The sequence below is a fragment of the Anser brachyrhynchus genome, assembly GCF_964034855.1.
Source record: "Anser brachyrhynchus genome assembly, chromosome: 3".
NCBI lineage: Eukaryota > Metazoa > Chordata > Aves > Anseriformes > Anatidae > Anser > Anser brachyrhynchus.
The window spans coordinates 65,952,608-65,974,837 of NC_137696.1; the positions used below are offsets into that span (position 1 = coordinate 65,952,608).

Consider the following 22,230-nt stretch of genomic DNA (forward strand, 5'->3'; position numbering starts at 1 on the left):
TTAGTCCATGGCCCTCACTTCTAATGCAAATCTGCAATAAACAACACCCTAACTGAGGCTGTGGTTCCACTAAAATCTGCAGCAAGTTCCCATTGATTTCTATGAAGCCTCATTTCATATAAAATGTTTCAATGCCTCCAGTATTGTTTTGGGAAGCTATCTAAAATACACAGACAGATACAGAAACACATTTAAGTAATGACTTTTCCACTCCTAGATGAAAAAATAGCCATGAAAACAAGCCAATGGAAAAGCTAAAATGTTTAATACAGGCAGCTGTTTAAGTAGACAACAAAGGATAACCCTTGGGAGGACATATTAGAGAGACAATTATAGAACACAGAACAAAACAGCTTAATACACATTTAATGATAACCTCTTAGTCATGAAGTGTCTGGCAGAAAAAGGTTATTATGCAATTATCAGCATGAAGTCCCCTCTCTAAGGTCCATTAAATTCCTTTAGGATTAAATAAAATACACAAAGTGGTTTATAACAAGCAGCTCCCTGCAATGTGCTAAATGATAGACATCAGCCTAATTGTCTACCATGTCTATGCCTACTCTCATAGGGTGAATCACTATCATCAGATATTGAGATCTTAAATATGGCAATGCTAAGAATTCTGCATAGCAATGATTACGGTAATCTTAACTACAAAGCCACACAACTATATTACAACCTCCATTCTCAGAAAAGATCCACTTCAGAGTAACAAGCACTTTGCATAATTTAAAATAAAACATGTGCCAGGGATATTTTATATATAAATAATCATAAAATTATAAATCAAACCTAGTGTTACATTCAAAAGAAAACAAAACACATCGTGGTATGCAAATGCATAAATTAAGCAGCCCAAACAATCTGAGATTACCTGGATTTTTTTTTATCAACAAGGTGCTCCAAGAAATTGGAAGTTATTGGGAGTATTTCCAATAAAATAAACATATTATGGATACATCTTGGAATTAAATTCGACCAGTAAGTGCTTATACCTTATGCTATCTCCAACCAGCATAATTGAAACCATTACTTATCTGAGCTTAAATGATTTACAGCTCTGTCTGCATGCAGTGGAGCTCCAGATCATTCCACCCATATCTCCATGCACCTCCCTGCATTCACCTACGAACACCTCTCCTCTTGGTCTGAAGTGCCTCTTCCATATCTCCATCCTCAAAGTGTTAACTCCCCAGATTTCCTTGGGTTTTGCACTAGATATTTTCTAGAACACACACACATACAGAATTAGAACCCCAGTCTATTTTCTTTCCAGTTTCCCATCATTCCTGGATTACACGCTCCTGTTTTCCTTCCCTCTTGTCTAAGTTTCAGAAAAAGTTTAATCAGCATTTCATTAAGTTTGCCATTTATTTACATAAGGAAAAGACCAACTGCAAGCAAATCCTGTGGTATGTGTTTCACCTTAAGAGAAAGCTGCAAAGAACTTCTGTCTTTCAAAATGGCTTCAATCTCCTCTCAGTTTCAAAGGGATTCAAGACACAGACATCTTCACCCAGGATGCCTTCACTACAATGGTAACCACCTCCCATAGTTTTTGGCTTTGGGAGCCAACACCCTTGTATTTGTAAAAATTTTCTGTTCTCTTTGTCCAGCTGAGACAAAAGGAGAATTGAAAGCTTTCTTTTAAACACTAAGTATAGGCATATTTAAGATGGGAGACTAGAGAGAACAACGGATATTTTGAAAGAAAGCAGTTCTACATGGGATTTCCTGTAGCAGGCCATTACTCATCAGCCCCTGCCAAAGAAGGCAATTCCAAACACAAAGGTGAATTTTCACAACCAATGCTAAAATATTCCACAAAGAACTTAAACATAAAATCTGTTTTAATTTAATTAGGAGTTTGAAGTGTGTGCACGTTATTGCATTAGTAAGATTGCCTACAGGAAAAAAAAAATGCTCAAGCACTCACAGTAAAATAAAAGATTCAGAACAAATTTTTTCACCAGTTTTGAAGTTTACTGACTGCAAGTCAGTACCTGGATTGCATTCAAACAGAAAATGCTCTAAGTCTGACTGCTGCTCATAGACGGTGACTGATCCCTCACTTTCTTTATGAAAGCCAACTACAGAACCACACCATAACAGACAGCCATATTCACATTTCTTTCCTTAGCAATCATGAGCTTAACCAAAGCATACTGAAATCAATGGATGCATGCCACCTTTTTCCTTAAAAAATAAAGTTTATCAATATTTTAAATAAATCCTGGCCTAAGTCCAACAGGAGTTTTACCATTAAGAACCCATGTCTCACCCACAATGTGTAAGCTGTGTCCCAGAATTCAAGTGGACATATCCCACTGCAATGCATCATTAAATATGCCACTTATATTAGCCTTCTTCTAAAAAAGGCTGACCTTCAGGAATTTTTTAAATGACTTCACTGAATTGCAAGACAAGCTTGTTTTAACCTTTGCATAAATACACCATGTGTTAAATATATCTTCCCACAAGCATGCAATAGTATAATCACTTTCAGGGCTCTCTTGTTCATCTTCACACTGCCTCAAAATTCAAATACTCTATTACTGGAAATGAAGCTTTTTTAAAAAGATAAAATAAAATTCAGACTTACAGTTTTATCAGCACTCTACTTACTGGTCTAAGATATTAACAGCTAAATTCTACTACATTTTGAGCCCAGCTAAAGCTGCTGATTATAACCAACTGCTAACACAATGATTTTTATAATGGCAGTTATTCCAATTGCACTTAGACCAAATCCTTTAGGGTTTAGTTTTATAAATTTGTAAAAGAGGAGAAAAACCATTAGAGAAGTCAGTGATTTAAATAAGACCAACATTACTCCCTAATAAAGATATAAAATTAAAGGATAATAGTAACCTCGTGCTGTTTTATGAGGCAATAATCCAGTTACCAATTCAACCTTGTAGTTTATCCCATCAAGAGAACCAGATTAAAAACAGAGGGAGGGAGGGCACTCTTATCCCTGTTATACTGCAAGTGTTTCTAACTGTTTTTAACTATTTTAAAAACTGTTGTTAAAAGTCTTAAACTCACAGACAAGCCAGAATGAAGAAAAATGCCTGTTTCTGCTCTTGATCCAGTCCTTACAGATGTGGCTTTAAAACTGATGAAGTGTTTTATGCTCCCAGATAAAAATTTTACCTTTCTAAGAAATGTCTTAATTAGAAGGATTCCTGACTTTCCTCATCAACAAATGCATTTAAATATAATTTTTTATTTATTTATTTTTATCTGGGGGAATAAAACACTTCATCAAATTTAAACTGCAACTTCCAGGACTCCACCATGAGGAGAAACATGTGTTTCTTCCCAAAGATACACCCATAAGAAAAAAAAACAAAAACAAAACCCTACACAAGGATCTCTGGCATACCACTTCGTAAATGACTGAAAATGCAAGACAGCAAGGACACAGTCTCTCCCCTAACAGTGATTTCTTCAGCCTTTTATTCAACAGAAAATTGGGATTGCAACAAATAAACAATTGACAGAGGCAATTTTATTTCATAAGAGATGTGGAAAAAACCCATGTCTTGCACCTTTCCCAAGCTCAAAACAGAATGTTAAGCTTGGGAACTCACAGGTTAAAAAACATCCTTAAAGCATGAGGCATTTCCCAAGAGTCTCTGAGACTGCTTCAGGCTGTCCACTCAGCCAGATGGGGTGATGGTGTCCCAACAAGGGTCCCTCATCTGGAAGAGGATCTTGGCAATCAGAAGAAAATTTTAGTTCCTTTCACCTTAACCTAAAAGGAGCAAGAAAGACTTCTCTTGCTCCACTAGAAGTTGCTCTTGCTACTTGAAATAACTGGGGGGAAGGGTCCTCAGTTTCTACCACATCAACATCTTTTTGAATGAGAATCCCACGCTGGGGACATCGTCAGATTCTTTTAATTCTTCTTTAACTGCAGAACACCTACTTTGAGGTAACCTATATAACCTGTATTAAGGTTATATCATGGTTATGCTCTGGTTGTATAGTAAAGGAGCTGCGCAATACCAGTCAAGTTTACTATATTGCTTTTACATTATAAAGTGTGTCAATAATAAGTCTAGAGAATAAACAGAAAGGATGCTGCTGTAGTTAACACAATTTGTAGCCACAAAGAATCATTTCTGTTATGGCCACGGCCTGGTTAAGAGTCAAAATGTTAAGTGATAAGTGTTCACAAAGAATATTTTCTCATTTTCTAGTTCTCCACTTCACAAACCTGTGATAGCAGAAGTACGTAGCGCTTATAACTGCAACTGAAGATATGCAGCACGTGTCACAGTAAGGTGCCATTGTGTGAACAAATAAGCACAGCCTCAAGGCTCTGAACTCCCCCAGCCTCAGGCAAGCCTCTGTCTATTTTTTTTTTTTTGTGCCTTTGCTACAAAACACCTGAGGAGGAACATACCTGAAATACAGCACTATGAAAGGTTATGCATGAAGACCACAAGGAAATCAATTGCTCCAGAATCAGTGCAAGAAACTGTAGTGCATATGCACTGTGATCTCACTAAATTAGATGATTTCATGATCATTTTTTCCCCTAAGAAATTAATTTCTTGAAAGGAACAAGAGAGATGGTACAGCCACTGCCTAACATTCAAGCATTTCCTGCCTGGAAAGCATTTTTCCCTCTAGCCGTCTGCATGCATATCACCTGCAGTCTGCTCTGAAATAAGATAAAATAGAACCTAGAATAAACTAAAAGAAAAGGAAACTGAATCCTGATTTAATAGAATATCAACTTAGCCTATAGCTATAGTTAAGAAAAAAAAAAAGTTTTTTGTACAGTAAAAACATGCTGTTTTCTCAGTCTCTATTAGTATCACATTTGGAAAAGAAGAAAGATCCACGCTCCAGATGAGAAATAATAGTGATGTGCTTTATAACCAAGCTTTCTTCAAAATTCTCTGTTAGCAGACAAGCAAATAAGAAAAACCATACTAATTTAACACATTTAAAATAAATGAAATTATAACATTAAGGCTTTCTGAAAACTGGAGATCATTGTCTGTCCTTGTTTTGGTAGAAAAAGAGAGCAGATCAGCCTTCTTATGTTGTAAGGCGAAATGAAATTTCAGCTCCTAACATAATTTCTGAAGAGATGTTACTTGATATATTTCCCATGGTTAACTATTTTTTAGTTTTGCAGGCTTCTGTGTTTTCTCTTATGCTGTATCCTCTTGAAAGGAATGTCAACTTTAATTGAAACAATTCTTCAGTGGAAAAAAACAGTAAGAAATATTATCATTTATATCTAACTTCAAGGGAGAGCAAATGATTAACAAACTTTAAATATAAATCTAATAAACAGATAAAAAGGCAAGCAAAGCCATCCTGACAGTAGGATCTAAACACATATTGCTTTTCTGAGGAAAGCTGCCAGGTGGAGAGAAATATATACAGTGTACAGAGTATATTTATTTATTTATTTTAGCTCTCACATTTTTATTCCTGCATTCCTTTTTATCAGAAGGATCCTTGCAGGAGGTAGAAGTGGCTTTGAAATCTTTCTAAAGGCTTAGCTGAGGTAACTGGTCCCACTACCTGAAATCAAGGTGGGTGAAATGAGCCTCCCAGAAAGCTCTTGTTGTGTTACAGAAACAAACCTTTCTCCACAATCTAGGGAATTAAGAGAAATATGGAATGCCTCTCTTTCCATCCCTTCTAATACTGTTTTTTTTTCCCCCTAAGGCCTTCATCTCTAGAGGATAAGATAAGGCCTTCTTTGGACCCCCATGGTTTCAGTCAATTTTTGCTTTGCTGAGAATGAGAATTTTACCCTTAGAGAAGTTTTGAAGTTTTCCTCTAGAGCTCCCTGTAGCATGCCCAGGGCACGAGTGACCTCCAAAGCCCTGGCCCCCAGCCAGCCAAACAACCCCATCTACGAGTGACCTCCAAAGTCCTGAGGTCCCTCTCTTAGAGGCCCTGGCCCCCAGCTGGACATGTCTCCAACCACGAGCGACCCCCAAAGCCCTGAGATCCCTCTGTCAGAGGCCCTGGCCCGCAGCAGGTGGCCAGCCTGGCGCACCATGCCCAAGCCGTAGCTTATTTTAGCTCTGGGTACGTCCAGCGGCCCCTGGTGGAGGCAAAGCTTCTTGGCTGGGCTCTACATCCTGCTGGGACTGCAGCAATTCACATTTACTGTTGGGATGCTTAAATAGAGAAGTCGCATTGATATTCCTTGTTTTTAGTTATCAAAATTACACCAGGAATTCATACAGCAACTCGCACAACCTGAGTAGGCTTTGGGGAAGGGATGAGTGCCCACACGCACCTCCCGACTGCTGGGCTGCATGGAGGAGACATGGGAGGGATCTACAGGACCTACTGAGGAACAAATAATGAGCGCGGCCACGTCCTCTGTGACACCGAGCCCTCACCTCAGACCCAACTGCATGGGTGTCAGTGTACCAGCTGGGTGGAGGAAGACATGTAGGAACACCTCAGGACCTGCTCACCATTCTTTTTCTTCCACTCTACCTGGCATGCATGTGCAGAAGACCGTGCACATATCTATGCTGGGTATGCAATGTATGTTCTATTCTATACAAAAACTGTACATCCAAATTAGTAAGTTTCAAGGTTCAATGCCAGATATTATCAGCACAAAAACAAAGGAAGTAAAAATCAAATCTGGGTTTCTATGATAGTATGACAATAACCCTGAGGCTTGGATTTACAGGGAATCCAAGGTCTGCTCAGTATTCCTGCTGGAAATGAAAGGGTGTTTGGTTGGTCCCAGTAACACAACTCAGCCATTTCCACATCCTGAGACAACAAAATTATCCACTCTGAGTTTTCATGAATGTTAAGAACAGGGGAGAGGGCTTTGACACTAATTAGGTGTTTATAGCTCTATATTCATCTACTTTCCTCTTATCTCCTCCCTCCTCTTAAAAATTACACAGCTCTAACTAGGACATAATATGCTATTTTTTAATATCTTGCCTTCTGAGCATGTGAATTCATGCCAGATATTAAATAGAATAATTGAAACAGACAAAATTCATGCCACCAAACTGTGATACACTGAAAACTTCTCAAAATTCCAGTCAAATAATTGGCTTTCATGCCAGTCACTATGAATTCGTTACACACAGTCATGTAAATTCTGTGTGATCTTTGGTGAACATTTGTACCATTGTCAGTTCAGTGCAGTTTTCTTCCTTAAACTGAGTTTCCTGAAGGAGAACACTGCTTGTGTAGTTATCGTGGATATTTTATTCAAGAAAAAAATCAGCTCCTGATTTTTTCTGTATCAGATATTTCTGAGTAGGAAGCAACTCAAAGCATCACAAAACCATTTGTTACTGGTTAAAAGCAACACTCAAGACAAAAAGGCATGGCAACACAGACCAAGAGGTCTCTGCCTCAGTTATGGAAGTAAACAGGTAAAGGACTGCAATGGTCTGCAATGATATATCAGCCTGCTGTCCCATTATTATCACACAAGAAAACAAGTAAAAAGTCAAGAAAATTGAAAGATTTCTTGGCAAATGGTAAACAACTGCAACCACTTTGTTTCCTTTACTTTTGGTAAAATAATGCTTCAGTGCAGCATTTATTTGTCTTGCAAAGCTGGGTATGAGTTTGGTACCCAAATATATCTCAGAATGACTCCCATGCTCTTCCTACCACTCCCATCCCACACTTGTGTAACAAATATCAAGGACTAGCATTCAAAATTTTTTAGTGCAGAATTATAACTCAGTCATTCCTCCGTTATCCTAACAGTTCAAAATATGCTGCGAAATTGCCAAGATTGAAAACAGAGCTGCGAATCCCCTCATGCTTGGGGGCTTCCCAACAGTTAGATAAAGCATGCAGCTACACAGACCTCTTTTGACTCGTTCCAGATTAATCAATTACAGGTTATTTCAGCCAGAAATAAATAAAACAAATGTGAAGACTGCTTCTGGACTCAATTTGTAAACAAATCTGATCAAGAACCCCACTGTGTTCTCCTAAAAATAAAGGAAAATTGGTCTGCAAAAAAAATTACAAGTACTGCTTTCAAAATTATCAGAGTTCAAAACCACACAAACCTTACCAAAAGGAACGATGATTCTCAGGGAAAAATAGTAATAATAATAAAATAATTATAATAAATAATGCAAAGATGCTACACATACATGAATACTCTTTTATAAATTTAATTTGAAAAAAATAGATTTATTTTCCTACCAGCTGGCCATTTCAATGTTTTGAACAACTAGAGTTTTTTAGGGGAAGGATTTTATTTTTTACTACATAGCCTATTTTTGTTAATTTCTGAGACATTTTGCCTCTCTTTTTTGAAGAAAGTAGCTGAAAACAAACCAAATAAAACATTTCACTTCCTTATAAACAAGCCACTGAAAACAGAAAGAAAAAAGCTATGTTTGGTCAGCCAGAATATTTAATGTGACACTGTCAACTTGAAAATATTAATTATTTATGATTTCCTCTCCCCAAAAGATCTGTCAAATTTACCTCTCACACAAATAAATAAATAAATAAATAAATCATCTTGTGACACAGAAATAGCATAAGTTAACAATAAAGATTATTTTTAAAACAGAAACCATATTTATCATTTGGGAGAACTTAAAAAGAAGCACATCCTCCAGTAAAAGCAATCAGCAGTTTTATACATCAAATTAACCCAAAGAATCCAATCATTTGTTAAAAAGAAAGCTGTGACAGCATACTATCTATACATCTTATTTGTTTTTAAAAATCACGCCACGCTTTCAATGCTGTATTCACCAGTCACATGCTTCAATGAGTATGCAATGCTAGCTATAGAAGAAATCCAAACAATGGCTAGGCTTCCTCAGAACATCTGGGTGCAGGGAGTAGAAGGCAGCTCGCCCATCCCTCCCAGCTGGCAGCATCTCCCCAGTTGCTCCTGCACCCACCTTGGGTGTTTTCATACCCAAGGTAAGGACAATCACTACTCATCCAATCTCAACAGCAGCACCAAGCCTGTCAAATTAAAATGAAACAATCACAAAACAATGAATGAAAAGGAGCTCTTATGTTCCATCTTTGTACATCACAAAGAAAATGTTAAAAACAATATTAAAAGTGCCATGCAGTCTACGTTTTTGACACTGCCTTTTTGCCTACTTAGATTTTTACTAGTTGTGGTCAAATTATGATCATTCACTGGAAGACACGCTGTTCAATTGTTTAGTTATTCCTATGGTCTTCTCCATTTTTTCTAGCTTCCTTTCTAAAGCTAGAAGAGGTTGCAGCTCTCCAACAGTAGATGCACCCATACTACCTATGCAGATGATGTCACTCCTCTTGCTCCATGCAGTTCTTCGTTTAAACAGTTATCATTCCTTTTTTGGCTCTGACACTAATCTGATCATTTGCCATGGCCTCCAGGGTTTTTTTGTTTGTTTCTTTTTTTTTTTCTATTTAAATAAACCGCTGGTTTATACTGAAGCTCAAACTGTCTGCTTGTTCTGAGTTTACTGAACAAGCTAGAAGACTCTATCAGCATCTATCTGCTCTCTATCTGCTCTATCTGCTATAGTCTATAGTCTCTATAGTCTCTATAGTCTGCTATATAGTCTATAGTCTATATATAGTCTATAGTCTATATATATATATAGTCTATATAGTCTGCTATAGTCTATAGACTCTATCTGCTCTCTTTGTTTACTCTTCCCTCAATCTTCGTAGTAGCAGTACTGCAGTTATTACAGTCTATTGACAGAAGTACAACATATTTTGCAAGAAATTCTCTCTTAGGTCAGTAAATGATCTAATAAAAGATACCACTTCACACAATCTTACTAGTTTTTGTATCACCTGTAAAACAGTAGTTAGTTTTGATTTGACGACTAACCCCTGAAAGGCTCTGTGTAATAGTGCCCTCCTTTAAGATTCATTAGCAAGTAAGTGTTTTTGAACTCTATATTTAATTTCCTTTTTAATCCATTTCATTTATGTTGAGCTGGTTTTGTATCCTTCAGGTTTATTAAGCAAAATGTCATGTCAAGTCAAAAACCTTACAGAACTGTATTACATCACCACTCTTATCTCTAGAACTTGTACTCACATCAAAAATAATATTGCTAGTTTGGCATGATCAAGCTTTCATAAGCCTGTGATGCGGTATACTATGCACATTTCAGTGTTATATGTGAACAACTTACAAAAGGCATTTGGAACGTGATAGCATGTAAGTTAATACTTTGTGACAGTGGAGACTAATAAAAAATCATTGCCATAAATTAAGCACTTGTCTACAGTGACAGCTAAGTAATGGCCATATTTTAGAAATTATTCAACCTCTTTCCACAGGAATAGTGGTAAAAGAACACAACCAGCTGTGAATGCTATAGGCTTTGGAGATGACATTTTCCTGCTAGTGCATTTACACTCTGCCTCTCCTTCGTGAGTGCTGCTTTTGGGCACCAGTGTCTAGACCTGGAAGGTTTATGTATTCTGGTATCACATCTGATTTCCTGCATTCCTCTGAGAACATCACAGCCATCCCCTTCAAAGATACCTAAACTTTCTCCATTGTTTTAACCTGCACGTATAGCAAATTATTTGCAGTAACTTTAATTTTAGCTAAAGAACACATTTATGACAACTTTTGATTAAGTATCAAGCGACCACTTTTACAGACAATGTTTTCATTCTGAAAAATTCCACCTATTCCACAGACTTGACCCCGCACTTCAGTTAATAGAGGTGGCAGATTAGGTAACCAAGGCTGTGGTTCCACAAGTATTTCTGCAGCACCAGTGCCAGTTTCAGCAGCGTGGGTGCTGCCACTCATTCCGACCTTTGCATCGTGCCAGCACAGCTGTTTGTGAACCATGGTGAGGAACGGATCCAGCTTAAACGAGTGGCCAGCAGAGGAGGGGTAAGGGCTGCTTAAGAAGCACTGCCACCGAAGGAGAAACCACAGCTTCACACTCTTCCTAGCTCTGCCAAAGAAAATGGATAGACATAGAAACTTCAGGTACAGTCAGCCACGCACATGAACTAGTCGCAGCTTACTGGTATCACTGCTTGTACCAACCAAGGCCCCTAGTGAACTGGCACCATGAAAACAAAGGAAACAGATGCTCCTCTTCCTACAGACCCTACAGTCTATCTACTGGAGTCTTAGCCCTGATTTGACAGCATCTCTTTAGCTACAGTTGAAATCATGGACTCCCTGAATGTAGATTTAAGACTACAAGAAGCAAGGTAGTTTCACAACAACTGTCAAGGATTAAGCTCCTTCTGTTTCATTTGTGTCTTAAACCAAAAATCTGCTGACTACTCAGCTAGTCCTTGGAGAAATTAGAGTATAGTTTAATCACAGAATTGGAAAGCAAGCCAAATCATATCTAAATAGCTACCAGAAATGTTTAGGAAATACACAGCTGGCCATTTAAGGTGAAAGATGCTATTCTTCTCATTGCACTTGACTACCAGCAATACTGCTGCACAGCAAGCTCAGCGTGCTTTGAACAAAAAATGCTTCTCAGAAGGTGCAATAACCAAATTAACATGAACATTACTACAGCTCCTTCTACCACACCAGATTAGGGTTGTGGTGTGGGAAGACATGTGGGATGGCTCAGTGGAAAAGCATTTGAATCTTTCCACTCTGGAAACCTACCACAGTTCCAAATCTTGCCTCAGGGTAACCTGAAAATTTTATTTTGGAGACCCTTTCCCAGAATACCATTACTCAGTTTGTAAAACCTCTGTGCTGTTCAGCCCCGTTAGTTTCCAGCTCCTTAGCTCTCTGTATTAAGAAGACCAGAACAGGAACATTAGACTGACTCTGAGCTGCACTGCTAGAACTTGGCAGGGGAAATGTGCATAATCTGTCTGAGCTATGCCTGTTTTTGTGAAACCACGTCTGCGCTGGGACACTCAGGAGAGTTGGAAGAAAGACCTCACATATAGTGTGACGTCAGTATGCATAAGCTGAAGCATACCGAGTCTTGTTTAGTTGCTCTCACGTGGGAGCATGGTGACCTTCATTTTCTGCAGTTCTCTGGGAATATACTGCAGTAAATAAAAAGGAACATCCAGGTGGGATTTAACATGTTAAACTGACTTCACACCTTTCATTGAATAGACTTAGCATTCATGAAATGTCCCTGAGTAAATGCAATCCGGCTGTTCACTTCCATGAGCAACAAAGTTGCCTAAAAGGAATTAAAAGAATGTAGTTAATTGACAACATTTCTAACAGAATCACTTTCAGGAATAAAACTAATGTAAAAGATATTTCTGTGGTCATTTATAAAGTGTTATTAAAAATATATATATATTCTAACACAGGAGTATGAAAATGCCTTAAAAGGGGGGGGAATAAAAGCAAAACATGAATGTATGATTTTGACTTTTTTACCTAGCCCTCCTTTATTTTTCTCTAAGCATTGTGGGATTACTCCTCTGTGCATGTGATCTCACACATACAAAGTATACTACAATACCCGAAAAAATAACAGACTGCTCTAAGAATAGAGGACTAGATACTCATCTGGCATAATGTGAGACCGCTCCAGTAATTTCAACATTCCTACTCCAATTTGCAACAGCAAAGGATCTGGCACAAAACATCAAGCTAAGTTTCCAATTACCTCATGCACCAGCATTGATTTCAATAGTTACATACACATAGTCATAGAGAAGAATTATTTGAAAAGTTGCAAACTCAGCTCTGTATTTCTTTTACTTTTGTGGGTTAAATCAGACCCTTCATGGTATTTTAATGTAGGTTTTTGTGGTTTAATTATATATGTGTCAAGAGCAGAATACTTGCTGTGTCTACCCAGTTTTTTAAAAAAAGCAGCGGTAATTCTTTATGCTGCTGACAATGTCAACTTACACTGAGTCACGTCGCAATAGTAGTAAATTTTAATGTTGCCAAAAAACGTAGTATGTATTAACTTAAATGAGTAAGTAAAAAGTTATCACCTATATGAGAGTTAGTCTTCTATAAGTGAATAATTTGCATATGGGAGGTCTTTTTGCAGTTTGCTGCTCCAAATCAGTCAAATTGTATAGTCCAGGAGGCAACCCCAGTGCAGAGACACAGTATTCAGTCGGCCCAGACAGACTCTGTTCTTCAGAGACAGCACTTAAATTACATACAATTAAACAACCCTACACATGTTATTCATTGTGCTGTACTTCTGTGGACAGCTGCTTAAGGAAAAATTGCCAATTATTCGTTTTATTCTAGAAAAGGGACACAGACCCTCACAATAATTTAGGCACAGAAAACCTCCAAAATCTGGCTTTTAAAAATTCATTGTAGTGACAGTCCATATCAGAATTTAGTCCAGTACCTGAGTGTAATAGCTTAAGACAAAATATATACTAGTCTCACTGGGATATGAATCTCTGAAAGTTCTGAAGATAATCACTTCTTATGATAATCTTCCCTTGTGATGAAGAAATTTAAAACAAATAGAAAATAAAATGCTTAAACATTAGTATTCCTCAGACAGCCATTAGCATTTGACATTTTGCTCAAAAATCTGACAGCTAGCATATAGACAGCTCTGTGAATGAGATTACCCAGTGATGCATTTTGATATAGGGTAATCAATCATCAAAGTAATTTTACTTTTTACTATTAAAGCAAAAGGTGGGCCGCCTATTCGTCACATTTCTTGGGCTTAGAGAAGCTAAGAAGAAACCACTTTAAAATATTTTTCACCAGGGTCCCATAATACAGGCATCCCAAAAGGAATCCTTCTGGCAATATTACAACCTACTATGTGGACTAAAATGTAAATTTTATTGCCTTTTCAAATAAATTTTATTCTTTACTTGACAGATAAGCACTCTTCATATCAGTTCTTTTACACTGCAAAGTGCATCCAAGTTCCTTTAAGCACTTCTGATTTAATGATAGATTTAGTAACAGTGCAACACAGAAGTGTGGACTTCGCCAAAAAAAAAAAAAAAAGTTTCATAAAAATCTGATTTCTGTATAGTAACATCTAAAATGTCACCTAATACATATAAGCAGAACAGAAAGTTTTTAATGTATATTGTAGCGAATTGTAGCGGATAGGTCAAACATCTACTGACCTTAAAAGCAAGTAAAGAGATTTTTAATAACCATTTTTATTTAATTTCAAAAAGAGTAGCAGCTTATGCCTTCAGCAGAACCCTGCCCTGAAATCTCAGGGGTGATTAAAGGGCCATGCCAAAGCTGAATGGTTTCAAATATCAAACTATACTATTATGTCAGGGCCAGCAAGATCAATTAGCGCTTTTCAATGACAGAAAGGTTAAGTTGAACACACATTTACACAATATTTAAATATAAAAAAGGAAAATATCACATATTAACTTAATACTACATATTAGAAGTTTACTTGTAAACCTCTTAATTGATGGACAAGTATCAAAACTTTTCTTCCACTTGCACAACATAAACACTGCTTTTCTCAAGCAAAATGGCCAGAAGATTATGTATATGTCAGACAGTAGAAATAACATTGGATTCACAAGTAAAAAGTAAGACCTAAGGCGGACAAGTGTTTCTGCTACCAGACCTGGTTTAGTGCTGAAATTTCATAAAGCTTTAAAAAACACTTGATAAACTCAACAGATGTCTCTCAGTCTGACAGTCCTGTGTTTGCATTCTTCTTGCAAATCGTGACAATACTAAAAATGAATGAGAATGAATAAGTACACCACTCATAATTAAACCATGTTCAACTGAAAGACAAATAGAAAACCACTATTAAAACAAGATAAACAAGAAAAAAATACAAATACTTATCTGTAAATGAATTCATCTTAAATCTGGAAAACAAACAAGTGTACAGCTTCTCCAATTAAAAGCCATACAAGAACACTCATGACAGGAAGCAAAGGAACTTACATTTCAGCTCCCGGTATCATAAGGATACTCACTGGAAGCACAGGTATGTTAGAAGTTAATTTGATACCCGTTAATATAAGTGTTGCCACAGTAAACATAGCTTGAACAAAGTAGCATACTATGATATCAAATAAAGTCAGTTTAAAATTAAAAGAAAAGTGTAGGAAATGAAGAAAACTTAAGAAAAATGCACACTGTTGAAAACAGTGATTTAGATTGAAACTGTATTATTTTGAGTAAAAGCAAAGCAAGATTACTTTTGTTTGACGATAGATTTGAAAATGTCTCTTTTTAAAGCCCATTTTATTTATTTCTTCAAGGAGTGATTTGAAATATTTACTACCAGACAGTACCTAATTTTAGGTTTTAAGTGCTTTAACAGCTCTATGAAATATGATCAGCAGCTGCAATATAGAAGTATGCTGAATAAACTCTCCTTATAAAAAGGGAGACCTGTTTTACCCCGAGTTCATAAAATCCTTACTTTCACGAAAGAAAAAGATAACACATAAAAACTTCACAGTTACGTCCTACAGCGTTTGACAGAAATTCCAGGAATTTCTTTCTTCTTTATGAATTAACTTTCATATTTAATAGAGGAAAAAGTAGTTTAAATCTTAACACTTGAAGATTGTATTGAACATTGTGCAACTCCGCCAGGTCATCATGGAACCAGGTACGTTTCCCATACCAAGTTTCAGTGCTTAACATTGATTAATTCTAGGACTAAAAAGTAGAACGCGATATATGAAAGTCACGTAAAGTTTAAACAGTAGCTCTGAAAGCTTGCATCAGAGGCTAAAAATATGCAACAGGATACTATCTATAGCTGGATTTCTAGTTGCCTTGTTTGAAACATTTTAACTGGAAACTGCAGTTACCTGGGAACTGACCAGTTTTGTACTCATTAAATTCCTTGTTTAGAATTTATCAGTTGCATTGGCATTATCCATGAGGCAGAATAAATTTCTACTGCAAAGTGTTGCGAAGCCAGTAATACACACAAATCCTGCAAGAATAACCTTCAACTAAGCTTATTAGCAGTACAACCATATATACATAACTATTTATAGGTGCATATGCATTATCTGAACAAAGGTACCTAAAAGGTTAGTCAACATATTCCTCTTTTAGTTTTATTAAATTTGATTGAAGACCATTTGGTAACGCAAATACCAGAAACTTCAAAAGAAAACAGGAAGAACTGTTTAAGACGTAGCCCAGCTAATGTTAGATGTCAAAACAGACAGGAAGAAGATAGAGAAACGTCAATCTGTATTTCCACTTACTCACAATCTGATACATAGTGTAGGTGTGCAAACATTTGTAACTCGGCAGCATTTCTGAGAAATACTTACAGGAAAAAGTCAAACCCATGGTAATTTTAGGAAACTGCTTTTTGAGCGTTAAGGAAATGAAACAATGAAAGAACCCCAGCTTTAATACAAGGTACAGTCTTCAAAAAATAAACAAATAAATATTGAGGTCAGACCAAAAAAAATATTTACTCCACGGTGAGAGAAGATGCTCGCTTTGCATACCTCACTGTAGCTCTAAACTGCTGCTTAGTTTACCTCGGACACAGTTTCTAGTCTTAGCAATTCTTTTCTGGTGTCCCACGCCCGCAAATAAAACCTCGGAGAACTGAAAACACTGGTTTCTTACTGTTCTAGCACGATTTCGTGCTCAGATCCGAGCCAGCAGAGGCGCTCCCCGGGGTTGGGCAGGCGTGCGTCCCGGGAGCGTTGCAAGCAGCAGACACTTCACACCGCCACTTGCTGGGTCCCGGCGGCCCCCCGAGCGCCCCGCTACCAAGTCCTGCCCGCGGGATAGCGGCCGGGCAGCGGCGCGCCTCCCTGGCGCTGAGCAGCGCTCGCACAAACGCGGGTGAAACTTTAGACGCCGGTGACCGCTGGGCGCGGGGTCCCGCCGGCCTTGCGGGGGCTGCTCCCCTCGGCCGCGGTGACAGCCCGGGGGGGCAGCTCAGCGGCCGGCAGCCCTCGGGGTTTCGGGCACGGAGAACGGTGCCGGTGGCTCCCCTCGGGCACCCCCCGTGCCTGCTGCCGACGAGCGGGCGGGCGCCCCCCGGTAGGGCCCGGCTGCCCTCTGCCGCTCCCCGTGCCCCGCTCCGGGGGCTGCGGGAGGCTCGGGCCGGGAGCAGTGCGGTGGCAGCCGGTGGAAGGGGGGCCAGGGCGGAGCGGCAGGGGCCGGCAGCCGCGGAGGGGCCGGCCGGGTGGGGAGGAAGGCAGCCGGCTCGCACCGGAGGGCGGATTTCTGCCGCTCGGCTCGCCCGGTGCCCGGGGCCACAGCCCGAGCCGGCTCCGCGGCCCCTTCCCACGGCGCTTGTTTCGCGGCAACGTTTTGTTTTGTCGGAAAACAATGCTAAATGAGCCCTAAACGCAAGCACCCGCTCACACCCATCCGCACGGACACGGGCACATGCGACAGCGAAGCGGCTCCCGGCACCTCTGAGGGGCGGGAGGGAGACACTCACCTTCTCGTAGCCGCCGGAATATGCCGCTACCTTTATTTTATGGCCGCTCCTTATTTATTTATTCTCGTCCCTTCTCCGAGCCGAGGTTCCCCTTTTGCACTGTTCCTCTGGCAAAACCAGGACATCCCCCCTACAAGTCCCCGTCCCCCCCCCCCCACCCACCCCACCCCCCCACACACACAAATAAAGCGCAACTCGGAGCAAAACGGGAGGGGAGACTCGGGGCGGGAGGGGGAGACGGAGGAGGAGGCTGGTGCGGGAGAAGCCAAACACTCTTCGCACTTCAGCGAGCGCAACCAGTTGCCTCTCACGCAACAGGCACGTAAGGAAGTTTCCCTGGCAAGGGACGGGACCTTGCTAAGGAAAGGTAACCCCCTCCCTGCCGAAAAGCCCGGTCCCGAAAGCGGGGAGGTGCGGGGCGAGGAGCGCAGCCCCGGGCGGTGCCGTGCACTTGTGCCGGGAGGCACCGGCCCGGCTGCCCCGCGGCTGCCGCCCGCCCCGGCACGGCACGGCACGGCTCGGCACGGCACGGCACGGCTCGGCAAGGCACTGTAGAGCCTGGGGGCTGCTCCGTCCTGCCGTGCCCTGACCCCGCACCTTCACTGTGCCTGCGGAGCGTTGGTGGGAGCAGAGGAAGGAAAAGGAGCCGAAGGGCCTGGGGCACTGACCCACTTGAGTCCGGGTACCAAAGCCAGCAGTTCACTTCTCCCGCCTGTCCCCTCTTGTTTGTTCTACAAAGAACCACCACAGTAAAGCGGTTCTGGCTTCTTGGGACGGTTGGTCCTCTTTGAAGGCTGACCGAGCACCACAGAGTACCCTTTTACGGGATGCGTTTGTCTCCCTCCTCTCAAGCTCGTCAGTGTGGATGGAGACACTTCCTGCTTGGAAGCTGAAGGCTCTTTTCTGCTGGAAGTTCAAAAGCTGTGTTTGGTCCTCTTCGCTACCCAGTGTGGATAAGGGGAGGAAAATCCCTGCCTAGTCACTTTTCACACTCTTACCATCAACCGTGTATTTCCTCTTGGGTTTCACTGGGTGGATTGGCTGGCTCTTGTTCAACCAGTTGCATCACCCTCTTTCTGTCAAGTAATTTTGCTCTTCAAAGGGATAAAGTCAAAAATTCAGAAGATGAATCAGAAGTTAGGCCCTATAGCTGGAGAGAATGACAGCAACATTCAGAGAAATGCCATGATCTTCAGAAGAAGCACGTCAGAAGCTTTTGAGCTCAGTGAATCACATGAAATGGGGGGGTGGGGGGGTGGGGGGGAAATTGCATACTCTTGAAGACTCTTTCCTACCTGCCTTCCATTTGCTTGGTCTTGCATTCAATGATACTATTCAAAGCATTACTTGACTGAAGCTGTCTGCCTTTGAATTTTATGATTTGCATCCAGTGAATTGTACAGACAATGGTCATCTTTCTCCTAAATAATTTCAGACTTCAGATGACTAAAACTTCATGAAAACAAGTCTATAAAAAACTTGTATTTGCTGTCTTGGGAGAGTCGCCACTCAGAAAGAGAACAGACTTGGAAAAATCTTTGACCTACACAAATACAGCTAGAAAAACATTTAAACTCAAAAAGCCCCCAAAAGCCAGCCTTCAAATTGACATAGTCTAGGACAAGCCAGAAAAAAAAAAAAAAAAGGAAAAAGAAAGTGAATTTTGAAACTGGAAGTTTAGAGAGCAACTGGCAGGGGGAAGAACTCAGATTTGCAGAAAATAATTGCAATTGACAGCCCTGCTACAGAGTATCAGTTGTGACTCACACCAGCACCCATCTTGCTAACAGACTCCTTCTGTAGGAAAACGTGCTAACAGCCCGTTCCTTTCGAGAGGACTTTTGTGAACAGCAGCGCTCTAATATGAGGCACTTGAACACGATAATGAAGGTTTTCTGAAGTCTGGTTTCCTTCCACTTTACTTCAATGAAGCAAATTCCTGCTACAGGGAACTGTCACCAAGTAACCTGGCTTGTTTTAATGTTTTAATAGACATACCACTTTAAAGCAAACTTTTAACCATCTGTTGCACCCCCTCTTAAAATGTAAGATGCAGGTGACTTAACAAGATTACACATAATTTTTGTTGATGTAACCAGTTTCAGATTGAGGAGGGGTGGGAGAACCTCACTGCTGTTACCTGGCACAAGGCAAATCTCCCAATAAAGGGCCTAGACTTGCTGTCATTGAACATCATTGCTCTTTTGCTATAGATTTCGCTGAAAGCAGGCAGGGTCCCATACAAAATCAATGGGCCTTTGGCCTGGGACAGGTGCGCTGAAGGAAGTCCTGCAGAAACTGTTATCATAAATGCACACTAATTTTTGGCAGTGGTTTATTGCAAATATGACTTTTCTGGATAGTAATTAGATGATGATTTTGGTTACATTGGTGCCGTTGGGCTGAAGAAAATTCCAGTGCTTAATGGAAGTGATCTCAGTAGGCTCCAAGTCCAAAATCTAGTGCAGTGCACTGGGTCTTATAAATGACTCTGTGTGACCATATAGAGCCCTGTGTGGAGAAGGTCATGCTAGAAATAGTCCTAGCGGAGCCCAAGGAAGGGCTGTAGGATCCACTTTTACACAAGAATAGAAGAATAATACCTTATCCATTTAAAGCTACAGGGGAATGTAAGTAGGCAGGATGTAATTATCTAGACTGGTATTTGGCCAGGCACTCCTACACTTGCAAAAAGTACCATAGGGTGTTTAATGACTGCAAGTGTTCGATATTCTTGGTTTTACTTCTTATATAAAGACAGCATTTGTGATCATATATACTTCATGCTTGTTCAATGCTGAGTCAGCAGAATAATTTTGCCCTGTACAAATACCACTTCATACAGTAACTTGGAATTTCCTTGCAGGTCTTCCATGCAAGTACCATAGGCCCAACCCTCCTTACCTTGTGAAGGCTAATGAGATTACAGCCATAAATAGTATGGTTCCAGATAATCATGTTTGCACATGTTATTACAAACAGTAAGGTTTAGAATCTTTATAAATAATTTTGAAACAAAACCAATATGCTTTTAGATTGCATCTCAGTAACAAAAGGGTATTTTTTGTTGTTGTTTAGTTGGCTGACTTTTTTTTTTTCTTTTTAAGGGATTATACTTAGACACTCTAAGATAATCAAGTGATCGACTGCTACTATTTTGGCAATGTATCATTATTATGATTTGTTGAAATGCCTATCATATGTTGCATCTAGCTTATGTACCTGTTGTGAAGTTTATTTTACAAAAGCATGGCTTTGAAATATGGCTGTTAATTTTCAGGATCAAGAATGAAATCCACAAGTGTGTTAATTAGGCTAAGTTTGTGGATCTGTATACTTAAGATTGTTATTGGTGCTTCGTGGCTTTATAGTCATAAAAAGAAAGAATGAATGGGGGTTCTTTTGCCATGGTTATCAGATTTCAGGTTTAAAAAGAAAGTGACCCACCCTTTTCAGTAATTTGACATCCAGAGTTCAGCTGTGGGTTCAAAAGCAGGTTACAACTGGCTAGTCATTGTGAGTTTGAAGTGCCAACTGTGCCTTTAAGTATGTTATATAACCAATTTTTCAGTTTCAGTTTTCAAGTATGCCATCATTTAAGTGCTTTTAGATTTCCGTATTTATTTTCTTTTAAATCCAAACAAACCTGGCCTCAGTCACAAGGTTTCATGTCTCCAAATAGCTGAGCTTTTCTAATATTTTATTTTGAGTGCCTACGTTCAATACTTCATCACATAGATATGTGCTGTGGATGGTGCCGAACTCAGTGCCGGGGTGTCCTCAATTATCTTCAGTGCTTACCAGGAGAGGGCTCTGCTCTGCATCCCATACACAGACAAAAGTCTCACTGATACTAGTGGAAGTTTTGTCTTTAAAGCTAGCCTGAAATAAAGCTGGCTAGGTGCAAAGGAAAACCTGTATTTTCCAGTTGGCTGTGCAGGCAGAATGAGGTGTGCCTAATAATTTTTATTTTGTATTCTGCAATTATACCAGGATCTTTCTTTCCTTCCTGGGAGAGACCTACTCTCTCCTTGCAGCAAGATACCATTCCTTCACACTTCATGGAAGTTTCATGGATGTAATATATGGAGCTTACCCAGAAAAGTTTCTGGGTCATCTATTTTTAAGATGAGCCACACCTTCGTTGTCACCACGGGACACAAAACTATGCCTACATTAATCAGGGCTAGCACGCAGATCTGTTAGCTTGGTTATTGGTGTGCTTTTGGCTCTCACCAATCAGCGTTCTGAAAAATGCCCTGGTGACGTTCAGGGTGCAGCACGGGCCAAAGACCAGTCCCAGTGCTTTGTCTGATGCAACCATCCTGTGTTGGAGAATATGAGGGTTTTAATATAGTTTTAATAACGATGAGAGTTTTAGCCTTACAGAAACACTGCTGTGGCAGGGCTGAGTAATCCCCGGACCATTTACATGTGCAGGTGTAGCCCAAAAGTCGCTCTTAGACCTGCTCCAGAGACAGACAGCATTGTGTCATGTTGCTGGGGAGGTGGGAGAACTGTCAGGGCTGGTAGCACCTCACCTCCAGGGCCTCAGCACACTGGGAGGTCTGCGGGTGTGCCCTGGACTCATCCACGTTTATTCTGGCAGTTGAGTCTTGTTGCAGATTTCACATCATCACAAATAAAATAAAGTGCAATCCTTGAGTGATCTATAAAAATGTGAACATTTATATCTGTTTCATTAGACATTAGTTCTGCAGCACAGTGTAATTCCCTTGTACTTGCTTTTTAATTGATTTCATGTTAAATGTAGTTTCCTGACTTTCTGATTACTTCTAGGAATTTTCAGCCATTTTTTAAGCTTTCTCTTTGTTATTTACATATATTTACAACAGAATAACTTTGG

General features: G+C 39.9%; 1 protein-coding gene across 5 annotated transcripts in view; it reads right to left on the reverse strand.

Moving 5' to 3' along the window:
* EYA4 (EYA transcriptional coactivator and phosphatase 4) overlaps nucleotides 1–18,008 on the reverse strand; it is a 154,455-nt gene extending 136,447 nt beyond the window's left edge. For 3 of the 5 annotated variants that reach the window (XM_080583815.1, XM_080583816.1, XM_080583814.1), the window contains exon 1: nucleotides 17,364–18,006. The gene's annotated coding sequence lies outside the window, so the exon portion shown is untranslated. Of the gene's footprint in view, nucleotides 1–17,363 lie in introns of all 5 variants that reach the window. The other 2 variants (XM_080583813.1, XM_080583817.1) reach the window with 2 other exon arrangements.
* Between the last annotated feature and the right edge of the window lie 4,222 nt (nucleotides 18,009–22,230).